At 45.0% G+C, this 17193-nt stretch overlaps 1 protein-coding gene across 3 annotated transcripts in view; it reads left to right on the top strand.

Moving 5' to 3' along the window:
• Positions 1-17193, top strand: part of lmtkb (lemur tail kinase 1 b) — a 540811-nt gene that overhangs the window by 71094 nt on the left and 452524 nt on the right. The gene's annotated exons all lie outside the window — the stretch shown is intronic.

Here is a 17193-nt window from a genome sequence, read left to right as displayed (position 1 = left end):
TGGGTAATTTAGCATGGCCAATCCACCCTAACCTGCACATCCCTGGGCACTGTGGGCAATTTAGCATGGCCAATCCACCCTAACCAGCACATCTCTGGGCACTATGGGTAATTTAGCATGGCCAATCCACCCTAATCAGCACATCTCTGGGTAATTTAGCATGGCCAATCCAGCCTAACCTGCACATCCATGGAAACTGTGGGTAATTTAGCATGGCCAATCCACCCTAACCTGCACATTCCTGGGCACTATGGGCAATTTAGCATGGCCAATCCACCCTAATCAGCACATCTCTGGGCAATTTAGCATGGCCAATCCACCCTAACCTGCACATCTCTGGGCCATGTGGACAATTTAGCATGACCAATCCACCCTAACCTGCACATTTCTGGGCACTGTGGGCAATTTAGCATGGCCAATCCACCCTAACCTGCAAATACATGGGCACTATGGGTAATTTAGCATGACCAACCCACCCTAACCTGCACATCTCTGGGCACTGTGGGCAATTTAGCATGGCCAATCCACCCTAACCAGCACATCTCTGGGCACTATGGGTAATTTAGCATGGCCAATCCAGCCTAACCTGCACATCCATGGACACTGTGGGCAATTTAGCATGGCCAATCCAACCTGACATGCACATCCTGGGCACTATGGGTAATTTATCATGGACAATCCAGCCAAACCTGCAATTCTCTGGACACTATGGGTAGTTTATCATGGCCAATCCAGCCTAACCTGCACATCTCTGGGCACTATGGACAATTTAGCACGGCCAATCCACCCTAACCAGCACATCTCTGGGCAATTTAGCATGGCCAATCCACCCGAACCTGCATACCCCTGTGCACTATGGAAAATTTAGCATGGCCAATCCACCCTAACCTGCACATCCCTGGGCACTATGGGTAATTTAGCATGGCCAATCTACCCTAACCTGCACATCCCTGGGCAATATGGGTAATTTAGCATAGCCAATCCATCCTAACCAGCACATCCCTGGGCACTTTGGGTAATTTAGCATGGCCAATCCAGCCTAACCTGCACATCCATGGACACTGTGGGCAATTTAGCATGGCCAATCGAACCTAACCTGCACATCCTTGGGCACTATGGGTATTTTATCATGGCTAATCCAGCCTACCCTGCAGATCTCTGGGCACTGTGGGCAATTTAGCATGGCCAATCCCCCTTAATCAGCACATCCCTGGGAACTATGGGTAATTTAGCATGTCCAATCCACCCTAACCAGCACATCTCTGGGCACTGTGGGCAATTTAGCATGGCCAATCCATCCTAATCACCACATCTCTGGGCACTATGAGTAATTTAGCATGACCAATCCACCCTAACCTGCACATCCCTGGGCACTTTGGGTAATTTAGCATGGCCAATCCAGCCTAAATTGCACATCCATGGACACTGTGGGCAATTTAGCATGGCCAATCAAACCTAACTTGCACATTGTTGGGCACTATGGGTAATTTATCATGGCTAATCCAGCCTAACCTGCACATCCATGGACACTGTGGGCAATTTAGCATGGCCAATCCACCCTCATCTGCACATCCCTGGGCACTATGGGCAATTTAGCATGGCTAATCCACCCTAACCAGTACATCTCTGGGTACTATGGGTAGTTTATCATGGCCCATCCACCCTAACCTGCACATTCCTGGGCACTATGGGCAATTTAGCATGGCCAATCCAGCCTAACCAGCTCATCCCTGGGCAATTTAGCATGGCCAATCCACCCTAACCTGCACATCCCTGGGCACTATGGGTAATCTAGCATGGCCAATCCACCCTAACCTGCACATCCCTGGGCACTATGGGTAATTTAGCATGGCCAATCCACCCTAACCTGCACATCCCTGGGCACAATGGGTAATTTAGCATGGCCAATCCGCCCTAACCTGCACTTCCCTGGGCACTATGGGTAATTTAGCATGGCCAATCCACCCTAACCAGCGCATCTCTGGGCACTGTGGGCAATTTAGCATGGCCAATCCACCCTAATCAGCACATCTCTGGGCACTGTGGGCAATTTAGCATGACCAATCCACCCTAACCTGCACATTTCTGGGCACTGTGGCTAATTTAGCATGGCCAATCCACCCTAACCTGCACATCCCTGGGCACTGTGGGTAATTTAGCAGGCCAATCCACCCTAACCTGCACATCTCTGGGCACTGTGGGCAATTTAGCATGGCCAATCCACCCTAACCAGCACATCTCTGGGCACTATGGGTAATTTAGCATGGCCAATCCAGCCTAACCTGCACGTCCATGGACACTGTGGGCAATTTAGCATGGCCAATCCAACCTAACTTGCACATCCCTGGGCACAATGGGTAATTTATCAAGGCCAATCCAGCCAAACCTGCACATCTCTGGACACTATGGGCATTTTAGCATGGCCAATCCACCCTAACCTGCACATCTCTGCGCACTATGTACAATTTAGCATGGCCAATCCATCCTAACCAGCACATCTCTGGGCAATTTAGCATGGCCAATCCGCCCTAACCTGCACTTCCCTGGGCACTATGGGTAATTTAGCATGGCCAATCCACCCTAACCAGCGCATCTCTGGGCACTGTGGGCAATTTAGCATGGCCAATCCACCCTAATCAGCACATCTCTGGGCACTGTGGGCAATTTAGCATGACCAATCCACCCTAACCTGCACATTTCTGGGCACTGTGGCTAATTTAGCATGGCCAATCCACCCTAACCTGCACATCCCTGGGCACTGTGGGTAATTTAGCAGGCCAATCCACCCTAACCTGCACATCTCTGGGCACTGTGGGCAATTTAGCATGGCCAATCCACCCTAACCAGCACATCTCTGGGCACTATGGGTAATTTAGCATGGCCAATCCAGCCTAACCTGCACGTCCATGGACACTGTGGGCAATTTAGCATGGCCAATCCAACCTAACTTGCACATCCCTGGGCACAATGGGTAATTTATCAAGGCCAATCCAGCCAAACCTGCACATCTCTGGACACTATGGGCAATTTAGCATGGCCAATCCACCCTAACCTGCACATCTCTGCGCACTATGTACAATTTAGCATGGCCAATCCATCCTAACCAGCACATCTCTGGGCAATTTAGCATGGCCAATCCACCCTAACCTGCACATCTCTGGGCGCTGTGGGCAATTTAACATGACCCATCCACCCGAACCTGCATATCCCTGGGCACTCTGGGCAATTTAGCATGGCCAATCCACCCTAATCAGCACATCTCTGGGCACAGTGGGCAATTTAGCATGGCCAATGCTCCCTAACCTGCACATCCCTGGGTACTGTGGGTAATTTTGCATGACCAATCCACCCAAACCTGCACATCTTTGGAGGCTCCTCACGGCTTTACCTTGGTGTTGCTAAGGTGCACTCTTCCCTGCAGTGTGTGAAATGACTATGAAACAATTCACAGCCATCTCATTGCCTGAAAGCTTAATCATTAAAACCACAACCATTAGACGTATTGAAGTGAACCTAGTTATATAAATCCTGCCTCATTACCATGCACATGAAGCTGCTTTAGATCTTACAAACTTTGTCGAGGTTTATAGAAGCTGGTTTGTCTCCGCTGACTGCCTGTGACTCACGTGTACAGTAAATATAACCTTTTCCGAACCCCAGCTGCTTATTTTTAAGCTTGCAAATTGCATTTTTCCACATAATGTGGAGACACTTTCAAAAATATAAATCCTTTATTTATGGTTTTGCCTTTCAGAAAGTCCTATCCACATCATGAAATGATTAATGAGTAAAACTGGGAAGATCTTGAATGAAATAAAATTTAATCAGGGAGAGGAGCTTTGTGGTAGTGAGCCTCACATGAGGACTTCAGTCTATCATCAAGGCTAATACCTTGTACCTCGCCACCCACCAAGAGCTCAGAGTTAAAATCGAGAGTCAAATGCTCCAATGACATCTGTGATTGTGTCTCACACTCAAGGGTGTCTCGCAACCAAAAAAATGGGAGAAGTGATCGTTACTTCTTTATAAAAAAAGAAATCAGTGCTCATTTGTGGGATAAAGACCTCGTCAGAACTGATACACAATGATATGTCACATGGGGGAAGGAGTAGAAGGGAAGGATGAGAAGCCAGAGTATTGCTGTGGTAATAACAGCTAACAGGCTGGAGATAAACCTAGGCAAACCTTAAAGACTGTAAAAACATGCCAGGGAATGAAAGCTGCTGCCAGTTAAGCTTCTTCTGAAGAATAGTTGTACCAGACTCGAAATGTTAACCCTGTTTCTCTCCACAGACTTGCTGGGTTTCTCCAGCATGCCCTGTGTTGGTTTCAGATCTCCCGCTTGCTCAGTATTTTCTGTTTATTCACCGTGACTTACTTTTATTTTCCTCTGATTGTTGGCTGGTTGCCATATTGCTGAAGTCCTGGAGAAGAGTCAGACCAGACTCGAAACCTGAACTCTGTTTCTCTGTCCATGGATGCAGCCAGACCTGCTGAGTTTCTCCAGTGTTACTCCCCGTGGCCCCAGCAGCAGCTAATATCACAACTCCTCTGTGGACTAGCCACAGAACCATGTGTGTGCATTCCATTGAACTTAGAAATAATCATTTTTTTTGTCTCTCATTTCTTTTCCTTTCTCTTTTCCTCTCTTTTATTTTCTTTCTTCTTGTCTGCACAGCTTTAATCTCATTGTGGGGGCACTTTCCGTCTGCTTCCGTGCTCCTTGGTGTCAGACTCAGCCACCATGATGAGCAGTTGAAATCACAATCTGTGAGTATTCTGCTCTGGGATGGCCTAGGTTCCTACCTCCTGCCTTACGCAAGCAGAAACATGGGAGAGAATTCAAAACTCAAAACAGAATGATGAGAGTGGGACAAAAGAGGACCAACACCAGAATGTGAATCCACAGAGCAGCATGTGGGAAATTGACAGGAGGAAAGATGGAGAGAGAAAGCTATATAGAAAGCCAAAGTAGTTTTGTTACATGTCACAAAAACAATAGCGGTGTAATGTTCAGATATCTCTTGTCCTACAATTTGGAGAGAAAATATCTCGATTGCAATTCATTGTGGCCATCTTTTAATGTACATACATATCAAGAAAAGGCAAAGAAGATTCATAGACAAATTGCTGTTGACTCAGCCTGGTGCAGCATATGCATAGGAACGAGAAGCAGGAGGCAATTCAACACATTGAGTCTGTCCCCCCACTCAGAGCAATCATGGTTGATCTCATTTCGGCCTCAACTCCACTTTCCTGCCCTCTGCATAACCCTTCAATCTCTTACTGGTTAGAAAACCAGCATATCTCCTCCTTAAACCTACTCAGTGTCCCAGTATCAGTACAGTCTGGGGGAGTGAATTCCACAGATTCACAGCGCTTTGAGAGAAGTAATTTCTCATCAGCTTTATTTTAAATCTGCTACCCCAAACCCTAAATCTATCACCTCTTGTTCCAGATTTCCCCACATGAAGAGACATCCTATGTCTACTTTGTCAATCACCTTTAGCATCTCAACTAGATTTCCTCTCTGAGAAATTAATTGCTCAATCTGCCTTTATAAGACAAAACCCACATCTCTCAACCCCCTTCTTTATTAACAGGCTACAATGTTTTTAAATATCAACGAGACCAATATGAATAGCACAGAGTGTGTGTTTTAGTTCGCAAAGTAAGTAATATTTCAATCAATCATTCTCTTTTGTAGTGTATCCTAATTCAGCTAAGTGTTTGGCTATGTTTCCTTTAGTTTTTTTTTGGTTTAGAATTATATCGTTGCAACTGCGAACATACTGAGCATGATCTTGACAGTAAATTATTCATAACAACATCTCTGGCAGCTGTAATGCCGTATAAATATTTTCCTTTGGTGTTTCTATTCCAACTTCTGGGTTAAATTTACTTCTTTAAATTCACATCGGATTATCTTTGTGATGAGATGTAGCTTATTGAAAGTACAGCCATTCTAAGCATTTGCATTCTATACAACCTTTGTATTCTATTGTTTGCTTGGGCTCTTGGTGTTGTAATATTTGTGATAGTTTAACTGAAGTAGATATATCAAATTAAACTGAGGTTTTAAAGTGCTGGGTATGGCTGTTTCTGTATAATATCAGATCATGTAACATATTTAATCAAACAGTATCAATGTTGCAATTATCTTTTAATACCTTAGATTTCACACTGTTCCAGGAAAAGTTCTGCATTTTTTTAACCTATTTTTCTAATCAACTTGTTGAGAAATGTTATTACACTCTTCTGGAGCAGATAGGACTTAGTCATAGAGTCATACAGCACGGAAACAGACCCTTCGGTCCAACCAGTCCATACAGAACATAATCCGAAACTAAATTAGTCCCACGTGCCTGCTGCTGGCCCATATCCCTCAAAACCTTTCTTAGTCACGTACTTATCCAAATGTCTTTTAAACATTGTGATTGTACCCACCTCCACCAGTTCCTCAGGAAGTTCATTCCACATGCAACCTGGGCCTCCAAATCCAGAGGTAGAGACACTACCACTGTGCCACAAGAGGACCCCTTTATGCCAACGATAAGGAAGCACTCAGGCAATGCTTGTAGAATTCTTTACTGCATCTTCACTTCCCTCTTCCTGTGCAGGTGCTGTAATGTACCATGAATCACTTGACAATCGCCATTGTTGTACCGTGACGGTGAAGGAAGGGAAGGAGGAAAAGGAAGGAGTTGCACTTGTGCAGCACCTTTCACATCCTACAACATCTCAAAGCACTTTACAGCCAGTGAAATACACTTTCCAAGTGTTGTCAATGTAATAAGTGATGTGAAAGTATGGGCTAATATATACAAAAGGAACCTATTGTCTATTGTCTAAATTATTCTTAAACAGTGTTTCTGAGTACTAAGGTTGTGCTACCACTCAGCTTTGAGAAAGTGTGTTGTGATTTTTTTTGGGAATATTCTAGATCTATAGATTGTTTAAGGTGCAGAGATGACCTTTAGTAGAATGATGTGCTCTTCTTGTCAGATGGGAGAGATTACGGAGAATCTCAATGTTCCTGGAGAGCATGTCTGCAGGAAGTGTGTTTGGATGTGAATCCTTTCGGATCGTATGGATCAGTTGGAGTGGCAGTTAGAGGCATTGAGGAATTTACAGGAACCAGGGAGTGTTCTGGATGGCAGTTTCAGGAAGAAAAACTGCAGATACAGTCAGGCAGATGGATTAATGCTAGGAAATGTAGGAGAGGGAGGGAGATAGTGCAGGAATCTCCTATGGCTGTTTTGGATAATGTGATGGACTCTCAAAGGAATGTAGCACTGACAACCAGTTTCTGGCACCGAGATTGGCTCCACTGTATTGAAGGGTATGTCAGGTTCTAAGTGATCAAATGTGGTAGAGGCCTCTCTAGTCAGAGGCACAGACAGATGTTTCTGTGGCCGACAGCGAGAAATCAGAATGGTACGTTGCCGCCCTAATGCCAGGATCCAGGATATCTAGGATAGAGTGCAGAATGTTCTCAAAGAGGAGAGGGACCAGCAGGAGGTCGTTGGATACATTAGTATCAAAAAAGAGAAAAGGACGAAGTTCTGCAGACAGAATGTAGGAAGTTAGGCAGGAGGTTAAAAAGGAGGTCCTCGAGGGTAGTAATGTCTGGATTACTCTCAGTGCCATGTGCTTGTGAGAGTAGGATTAGCAGGATAGAGCTGAGTTGTGTGGCTGAGGAGCTGGTGCAGGGGAGAAGGTTTCATATTTTTGGATCATTAGATTCTCTTCTGGGGTAGAAATGACCTTTGTAAGAGGATAGGTTGCACCCTAATTGGAAGGGAGTAATATCTTGGAGCTGCTTGGGAGGATTTAAAGTATCAAATTTGGTGGGGGTGGGGAATGTGGGGGGGCTGTGGAAAAGCTAAGGACATAGTGGTAGAAGAGATAAGTCTGAGGATGGTGCAGTAGAGAACTGGCTTGTAATGGTAGTGGATTTTAACTTTCCAAACATGGACTGGAACTGCTGTAGTGTTAAGGGTTTAGATGGAGAAGAATTTATTAAGTGTGCACAAGAACATTTTCTGATTCAGTATGTGGATGTACCTACTAGAGAAGTTGCAAAATTTGACCTACTCTTGGGAAATAAGGCAGGGCAGGTGACTGAGGTGTCAGTGGGGGAGCACTTTGGGGCCAGCGACCATATTTCTATTAATGTTAAGATAGTGATGGAAAAGGATAGACCAGATCTAAAAGTTAAAGTTCTAAATTGGAGAAAGGCCAATTGATAGTATCAGGCAAGAACTTTCAAAATTGATCAGAAACAGTAGGTTCCTATTAATGCAAAGGGCAAGGCTGGTAGGTGGAGGGAATGCAGTATGATTACAGAAATTGAACCGCTGGTCAGGAAAAAGAAGGAAGCATATGTCAGGTGTAGACAGCAGGGATCGAGTGAATCCCAAGAGAAGTATAAGGATCATAGGAGTATACTCAAGAAGGAAATCAGGAGGGCAAAAAGGGGACATGAGATAGCTTTGGCAAATAGGATTAAGGAGAATCCAAAGTGATTCTACAAATACATTAAGGGAAAAGAATAACTAGGGAGACATTAGGGTCTTTTAAAGATCAACAAGGCTGTCTATTTGTGGAACCAAAGGAGATGGGTAATGCTAAATGAGTATTTCACGTTAGTATTTACTGTGGAGAAGGATATGGAAGCTAGGGGAAATAAATAGTGATATCCTGAAAAGTGTCCCTGTTACAAATGAGGAGGTGATGAAAGTCTTAATATGTTTAAGGTGGATACATCCCTGGGACCTGATCAGGTGTATCTCAGAACTTTGTGGGAAGCTAGGGAAGAGATTGCTAGGCCCTTTGATGAGATGTTTGTATCATCGATAACTAGAGTTGAGGTGCTGGAAGACTGGAGGTTGGCTAATGTGGTACCATTATTTAAGAAAAGTAGTAAGGAAAAGCCAGAGAATTTTAGACCAATGAGCCCGATGTCAGTGGTATGTTGTTGGAGGGGGTCCTGAGGGACAGAATTTATATGCATTTAGAAAGGCAAGGACTGATTAGGGATAGTCAGCATGGCATTATGCATGGGAAATTTTGTCTCACCTACTTGATTGAGTTTTTTGAGAAGTGACAAAGAGGATTGATAAAGGCAGAGTGGTAGACGTTGTCTTTATAGAGTTCAATAAAGTGTTTGACAAGGTCATGGTAGACGGGTTAGCAAGGTTAGATCACATGGAATCCAAAGGGAGCTAGCCAATTGAATACAAAGTTGGCTTGAAGGTAAGAGACAGAGGGTGGTGGTAGAGAGTTTTTCAGACTGGAGGCCTGTGACCAGTGGTGAGTCACTAGGATCGGTGCTGAGTCCACTGTTTCTCGTGATTTATGTAAATGAGTTGGATGTGAATATAGGAGGTATGGTTAGTAAGTTTGCAGGTGACACTAAGATCGGCAATGTAATGGACAATGAGGAAGGTTATCTCAGATTACAATAGGACCTTGATCGATGGGCCAATGGACTGAAGTGTGGTAGATAAAATTTAATTTAGATAAATGTGAAGTAGTGCGGGGGTTTTGGTAAGGCAAATCAGCTCAGGACTTAATCAGTTAATGTTAGGGCCTTGAAGAATGTTAGACAAAAGAAGAATGTTGCCAAACAAAGGGGCCTACAGGGTGCATGTGCATAGTTCCTTGAAAATGGAATCATAGGTGGACAGGATGGTGAAGAAGGCGTTTGGTATGCCTGCCTACATTGGTCAGTGCATTGAGTATAGCTGTCGGGGCATCTTCTTGTGGGTGTATAGGACATAGGTTAAACCACTCAATTCGATTCTGGTCTCCTGCTACAGGAAAGATGTTGTTAAACTTGAAATGGTTCAAAAAAGGATGTTGTCAGTATTGAAGGGTTTGAGCTAAAGGGAAAGTCTGAATAGGTTGGGACTATTTTCCCTGGAGGTTGTAGACTGAGGGGTAAAGTTATAGAGGTTTATAAAACAATGAGAGGCATGGATAGGTTAAATAGACAAGGGGTGGGAGTGACCAAAACTAGACGCGTAGGTTTAGGATGAGGGGGGAAAGATTTAAGACGTAAGGGGCAATTTTCTCCCAAAGAGGGTGGTGTGTGTATGGAATGAGCTGCCAGAGGAAGTGGTGGAGGCTGGTACAATTACAGCATTTAAATGACATCTAGATGGGTAAATGAATAGGAAGGGTTTTGAGTGATATGGGCTAAATGCTGACAAATGGGACTAGATCATTTTAGAATATCTGGTTGGCATGGACGAGTTGGATCGAATGGTCTGTTTCCGTGCTATACATCTCTATGACTTTGTGACTCCACTGCAACTATTTAGGGATAACCGTGGACTTGACTTACACCACAGCATACAAGGAGAGGATGGATAGCCGGCACAATATCTCTGGAAGTGGACAAACCCTCTTGGGAAAATCAATTCCTGGGCAAATAATTCGAAAACATCTTTTCCCTGCATGCGGCCACTGAAAATGTTGGAATGGCATTGGCCCTCCAATCATAGGCTGCTGCTGCCCTGTGTTTGCTGCTGATAGGCTCATTAGTGGGGTAAAAACAATGACTGCAGATGCTGGAAACCAGATTCTGGATTAGTGATGCTGGAAGAGCACAGCAATTCAGGCAGCATCAAGGAGGCACATTAGTGGTCCTATTATCAGTAGCGAGTATGGGAGAGGACCAGGCTGTGATTGGAGGATCTGGGAGAAGGTGGAAGGTCGTGAGGGCCGAATCTTCCAACTAAGACTGGGTAGTTTGGGGGAGAATGGCATTGGGCAGGGTGGCTGAGGGAAATGGGGAAAAGTCAGTGGCTGCAGTGTGGGGGGGATGGTGAGTTGGTAGAGGGAAGCTGCCAACAGGAGTCTAGCAACAAAGGAATATATATTCCACTGTATCTGGAAAAACCTGTAGTAACGGGATATAACTCCTTGCTCTAACATGATCTTTGAAAAGTGTGTGCCCGTTATTAAACAAAATCATCGCTAACTTTTGTCTGTTGCCCCAATTTAAATAATGTAGTGTCCAGGAAATTGAAGTTTTCCTTGTGTGTTGTGGCTTTCAGTTTAATGTATGATTGATAATTATTAAGGATACTGATTCATTCTTCGAATTCTTCTTCTGTGAGATTGCATACAGCAGGTAATGGTACTACATGACTGCACCTCACCTAATGAAGGAGTTTGTGAGAATAAGGAAGTCGCCCTTCAAATTGAGAAAATAGCCCCCAAAGCTCAGAATGCTGTCTTTGAGTAATGGCAAGAAAATCTCTTGAAAACCAAATTATTTTGACTTTTGGTGCCTTACTACAGAGATGTTAGGAGTCTATTCTGTTACCTCTACTACAGAGGTATTAGGAGTGCACTTGCCTCAGGTCTGTCTCCTCACAGTCCATCTTTACACTGACCACTTATCTGTGACATAATCACAGTGGATAGTGTTTACTGCACTCAATCAAATATTAACCATTTCAGATCCAAATACAACATCGTCCCAAGGTTATTTCCCCCTCCTGACTCAGCTTGCTTCAAAAAAAGACCAAAGGAGAGAACAGTAGAAAGGACAGAGCAGATTTGCCTGCACATGGAAAGCAAGTTTACCACTCATCAGCCTGAGAGAGGGTGAGACAAGAGTCCATTCTAAAGCATGTCATAGGGTCACAAGCTTGAACATGACTCTAACTGAACACTAACTCTGTACTTCCCTGCTGACGCTTCTGGTCTTGCTGAATATTTCTGATTTTATTTCAGAATTCCGACATCCGCAGTATTAAATTGAATTGAATTGAATTTATTGTCACGTGTACCGAGGCACAGTGAAAAGCTTTGTCTTGCGAGTAATACAGGCAGATCACAGAGTTAAGAGGCATAGATAGTAAATAATAGGTAAACAGCATCAAAAACCAAAACACAGGTATAGGCGAGTTTGTGAGTCCATTCAGTATTCTAACAACAGTAGGGTAGAAACTGTTTCGAAACCGGCTGGTGTGTGTGTTCAGACTTCTGTACCTTCTCCCCGATGGTAGAGGTTGTAGGAAAAGATGGATCTTTGAGAATGCTGGCGGCCTTTCCTTGACAGCGGGCCTGATAGATGGATTCTATAGTTGGCCTTTGTGATTGTCCAGGCCGAGTTCACCATTCTCTGTGACCATCCCCGATCTTGAATGGTACAGTTGCCATACCAGGTCGTGACACATCCAGGCAGAATGCTTTTGATTGTGCACCTATAAAAGTTTACAAGGGTATTCATCATCATGCCAAATTTGATTAGATTCCCTACAATGTGGAAACAGGCCCTTCGGCCCAGCAAGTCCACACCGACCCTCCGAAGAGTAACTCACCCAGATGCATACCCCTACCCTATATTTACCCTGACTAATGCACTTAATATTATGGGCAATTTACCATGGCCAATTCACCTAACCTGCACAACGCTTTGGATTCTGGGGGGAAACTGGAGCACCTGGAGGAAACCCACGCAGACATGGGAGAATGTGCAAACTCCACACAGTCACCCAAGGCTGGAATCGAACCCAGGTCCCTGGCACTGTGAGGCAGCTGTGCTAACCACTGAGCCACCATGCAGCCCCTCATTTCCTCAGCTGCCTGAGGCAGAAGAGACGTTGTTGGGCCTTTGTAACCAGTGCGTCCACATGAAGAGTCCAAGAAAGCTTGTTGTGGATGACCACTCCCAGGAGCTTGACACTCTCCACTCGTTCCACCTATGTGCAGTATTTTGCTGCTGCGAGGTTAGTCGTTCAGATGGAGTCCTTCATCAATGCCAGGAAAATCCTGTTAGCTGGGAAACAATTTCTCGAGGATGAAGGTTGATCAGGAGATTAGGTCAAAAGACTGTGACCTATGGCCTAGAAAAAGACTGGAGTGTAAAATTATTAGGCAGCATTGTACCAAAGACAAGTGTTGCATGCGCAAATGTGGGGAATTGACTGTGAAGGGCACTGCACTGGGCATTTTGATGAGATGTTGAAAGATCTACAACTAGCTTCCCAGTATGAGCCTGACAGGGACCTGTGGGAGCACAGCAAGGAGTAGTGGAATTGAAATAAATGCGGAACAGTTTATCGAGTTTGGGATCAATAAAGGAATAAGCAAGAGGACTTGGAAACCACTACCATAGCAAAAGTGCTGAAAGAGGACAGAAATAAACAATAGCTAGCTACAACAAAGCCCAGCTCAGATGGAAATACTGTAACAGATTAATAGCAAACAGTAACCTCAAGGAAGATGTTGCTAAACCAGCCGGGGCAGTGAGAGAGAGAAATGCCCACCTGCTCATATCCATAGATTATCTTCTGAAATGAATCAAATTGTAGGTTGTGGGGAGGGACATGTGCAGTGGTTGATCAGATTCAAACTCAATTTCTTTACTTTGGAGAGTGATATTTAGCTCCAAACGCATCAGTGGCTTGTATTCTAACCAGTAATTGGGCTGCAAATTGTCTCATAGCTTGTTTTGTTGTAGTAGACAAAGACAAAGATTGTTTTTTGTGTTAGTAGATTTCCAGCCAGCAGTGGAGTGCGGTGTTCCCAGTAAAGTCTTGTTGTTGTGTGTGGCTGTTTCAGTGCATTGTACCAATCAGTCACAATTGGCTCAGTGGTTAACACTGCTGCCCCCACAGCCCCAGGGACCTGGGTTTGATTCCACCTTTGTGCAACTGTCTGTGTGTAGTTTGTACATTCTCCCCATGTCTGTGCGGGTTTCCTCTGGGTGCTCCGGTTTCCTCCCACAGTCCAAAGATGTGCAGGTTAGGGTCAATTGGCCATGCTAAATTACCCAGAATGTTCCGGGATGTGTAGGTTAGGTGGATTAACCATGGGAGTTGCAGTGTGGGTCTGGGAGGGATGCTCTTCAGAGGGTTGCTGTGGACTTGATGGGCTGAATGGTCTGCTTCCACATTGTAGGGATTCTGTGAAAATGTTGGGTGGGTGCTGAACATTTCAGGGCGTTGTGCCTGCAGCCCTGTATAATATTACAGGAATATGTCTGGGCTCCCTTTATGTCAGATAGGAAAGGTAATGTCCTGGGTGACATGATCGCTGGACAATTCATCTAGAAACCCAGGTTGGAATCCTGCCATGGCAGATGGTGAAATCTGAATTCAATAAAAAATCTGGAATTAAGAGTTAATTAATTCTTAATTCTCTATTGTCAGGAAAATATATCTAGTTGACTAATATCCTTTAAGGAAGGAAACCACCATCCTTACCTGGTCTCCCAATATTAAAGGTATTTAAATGATCATTGGATAAACATATGGATGAGAATAGAATAGTGTAGGTTAGGTGGGCTTTAGATTGGTTTCACAGGTCGGCGTAATATCGAGGGCCGAATGAGCTGTAATGTTCCATATCCTATGTACCTGGTCTGAACTACATGTGACTCCAGACCCACAGCAATGTGGTTGCCTCTGAAATGGGCAATAAATGCTGACCTAGCCAGTGATGCTTTCACCCTGTGGATGAATAAATAACAAAAAGGATACCTGTCCCCTTTTTGTCTCTGTTCCAGTTGCCCAGCATTACTTTGCCTAGACAATGGAATAATTCAACAATAACAATGCTGTAGCATCTCATCATTAGCGATGGATGCTTTTCACATTTGTACGTTCCAGATTAGATTGACAATGAAATGTTGCACTGACCTCAGCAGACATGTTAACTCATTAAGGTCAAACGCTCTTCTGGGTACAGGTTTTGCACCAGCGCTGTAGATCGAGTGGCATGGTCCCTTTAAGATGCTGTGAACCCCACAGTAACAATCACCCCTCCATCACTGCCCAGCTTCTCTGGAGAGTCGCAAATACCACTGGCCAAAATATTCACACTGAGCCCGACCCACACACACTCAGGAGGATTGTTTGGCCAGACTATCGACTGTGTTGGGGGTGTGGGAAGATTTTTGTTCTTATGAATTAAAGAAAATCATGATGAGGCTCAAAGGCATGGACTTAAAGAGTGTTTGAATGCGTGAGCGTCAAGACTATCAATGTATATTAGTTACCAATAGATCAAATAATGAACTCAGGAGAAACCTCTCAGGAGAAACTGTGGGTGGGGACTCTTGTAGCACAGAGGTGGTATCTGTGTCTCTGGATCAGGGGACCACAGTTCAAGTCCTGCCTGCAGTGGAGTTTGGTCATAACATCTCTGATACGGAAATATTTATCACAATGTCCAGTAGACTGGGTTAGGTGTACATGGATGATTTGGGACACAAACGATGGCATTGATCTGTTAGATCAGACTGCCTAAGTCTGTAATGTAAATTCAATACAATAAATCATGAAATTGTGAGGGAGTGGAGGGTATCTGAGAATCATGTGGGTACCAAAGAGATTCTGAGATTGCATTGAGCGCAGGCACAGCAGAAATGTCTGTACCATCGACTGTTTTGCATCAGTGTATAACCCATGACAGAACAGGGTTTCAGAGGGGAATAAACAAACAACAAAGTCACTGTTTGATGGATTCTTGCCAAATTAATTTGGGACAGAAGATTGATTGTTTGTGAATGTAATGATATAGGAGCGGGCGTTCCACTGTTAACTCAACTGTTAGTGAGTGAATGGCTGTCAGTCCCAGTGTGTTAAGTGTAATGAAGAGAAAAATTCGATGCTGGCCCTTTATCGGACAGGGGGATCACGATTTGGGATTGAAGCACATGGCGTGCAAACTTGGTGTAGCCTCGTAGTGCCTGTGCGAAGCCCAGTGCGATCCCAGTCAGCTCAAGGCGAGCACATGTTCCACTGTGTCTCCTGCTCCTAAAGACAATCGGTCGCTCCCAGGGAAAGAAGGCCATGCCTGCCGAGCGGAAATGGGGAGAGATGGGAATGTTAGCTTCAGGACAGAGGAGGCTTCCTGGCTCACGGATGGAGCGTTGTAGTTGTCGACCCTGGAATGTTCACCAAAAGCTATATTCTGGGGAGGGACTGAGAGGGTGTGGAAGAATGCCCTCTAATTGAGAGATGCCCTCTTGTCTTCCATTTCTCTATTGAGGAGGAAATGACATGGTTGGCACATTCACCTTCCTGGCTGCTGGGATGGATGGTGTCCTGTGAAATGATCCCAGTGTCGCCTGCTCCACCTCGAAAGATCGCACCCAGAGTATATAGAGGTTCAGATCCACTATGATCCTTACAGCTACTGGCAGTGTCGTCCATGCTCAGTGCAAGTGGGCACATCACCTCAGAGGAGGTGGCACAGTCCAGTCACCCGCCTCCTTGCTGGAGCTGAGCCGCCCTCAGGAATTACTCCTGGGTGGGAGAGCCTCTCTCGAAAACCCTTACTGTAGGACCTCTCCACAGTGCCTCCTCCCCTCTCCACAGCACCTCCATACTCTCAGTCCCTCTGTCTCTTTCTCTTTCTGAAGCCTTTGCTGCACTTCCCGCTTTTTTTATTCACTCACGGGATGTGGGTGAAGCTGGCTGGGCCCAGCATTTATTGCCCATCCCTAGTTGCCCCTTGTGAAGGTGGGGTGAGCTGCCATCTTGAACTGCTGCAGTCCACATGCTGTGGGTAGACCCAAATGCCCTCACGGAAGGAATTCCAGGATTGTGACCCAGTGACAGTGAAAGAATGGCGATATATTTCCAAGTCAGGATGAGCAGTGGCTTGGAGGGGAACTTAGAGGGGATGGTGGTCCCTTGTATTTGCTGCCTTTGTCCTTCTAGGTGGAAGTGGTTTTGTGTTTGGAAAGTGCTGTCTGAGGATCATGGAATCTCTACAGTGTGGAACCAGGCCATTCAGCCCATCAGATTTACACTGACCCTCCAAAGAGCATCCCACCCAGATCCATGCAACTCCTCATTCGTCACTGTAACCCTGCTTTTCCCATGGCTAACCCACCTAGCTTGATCATCACTGGACACGATGGGCAATTTATGGGTGTGTCCTGGTCAGTGAGGGACATTCTTATCATAATGTCACTGTCACACAGAATGATGGTAGGAAGCTCTCAGGCACCATCTCAACATGATCACTTGTAACGTGGCTATTGGCAGCACGTTGCTCTTTGTAACCCAGTAGCTGAATGCGAGCTCAGACACTGATGTGCCTCTGAATATAATATTTATCTATACATCAATGAGCAGGAAAAATGTTTGTTGGATTCTTCAACAGCACATTATCCCCCGCTCTAGTTTCTTATGTTATGAGGGAATGATTAGCTGCATC

The sequence above is a fragment of the Chiloscyllium plagiosum genome, unplaced genomic scaffold (genome assembly GCF_037043375.1).
Source record: "Chiloscyllium plagiosum isolate Xiang-an unplaced genomic scaffold, Cpla_swu_hap1 HiC_scaffold_25, whole genome shotgun sequence".
NCBI lineage: Eukaryota > Metazoa > Chordata > Chondrichthyes > Orectolobiformes > Hemiscylliidae > Chiloscyllium > Chiloscyllium plagiosum.
This window is presented reverse-complemented; position numbering and strand designations above follow the sequence as displayed.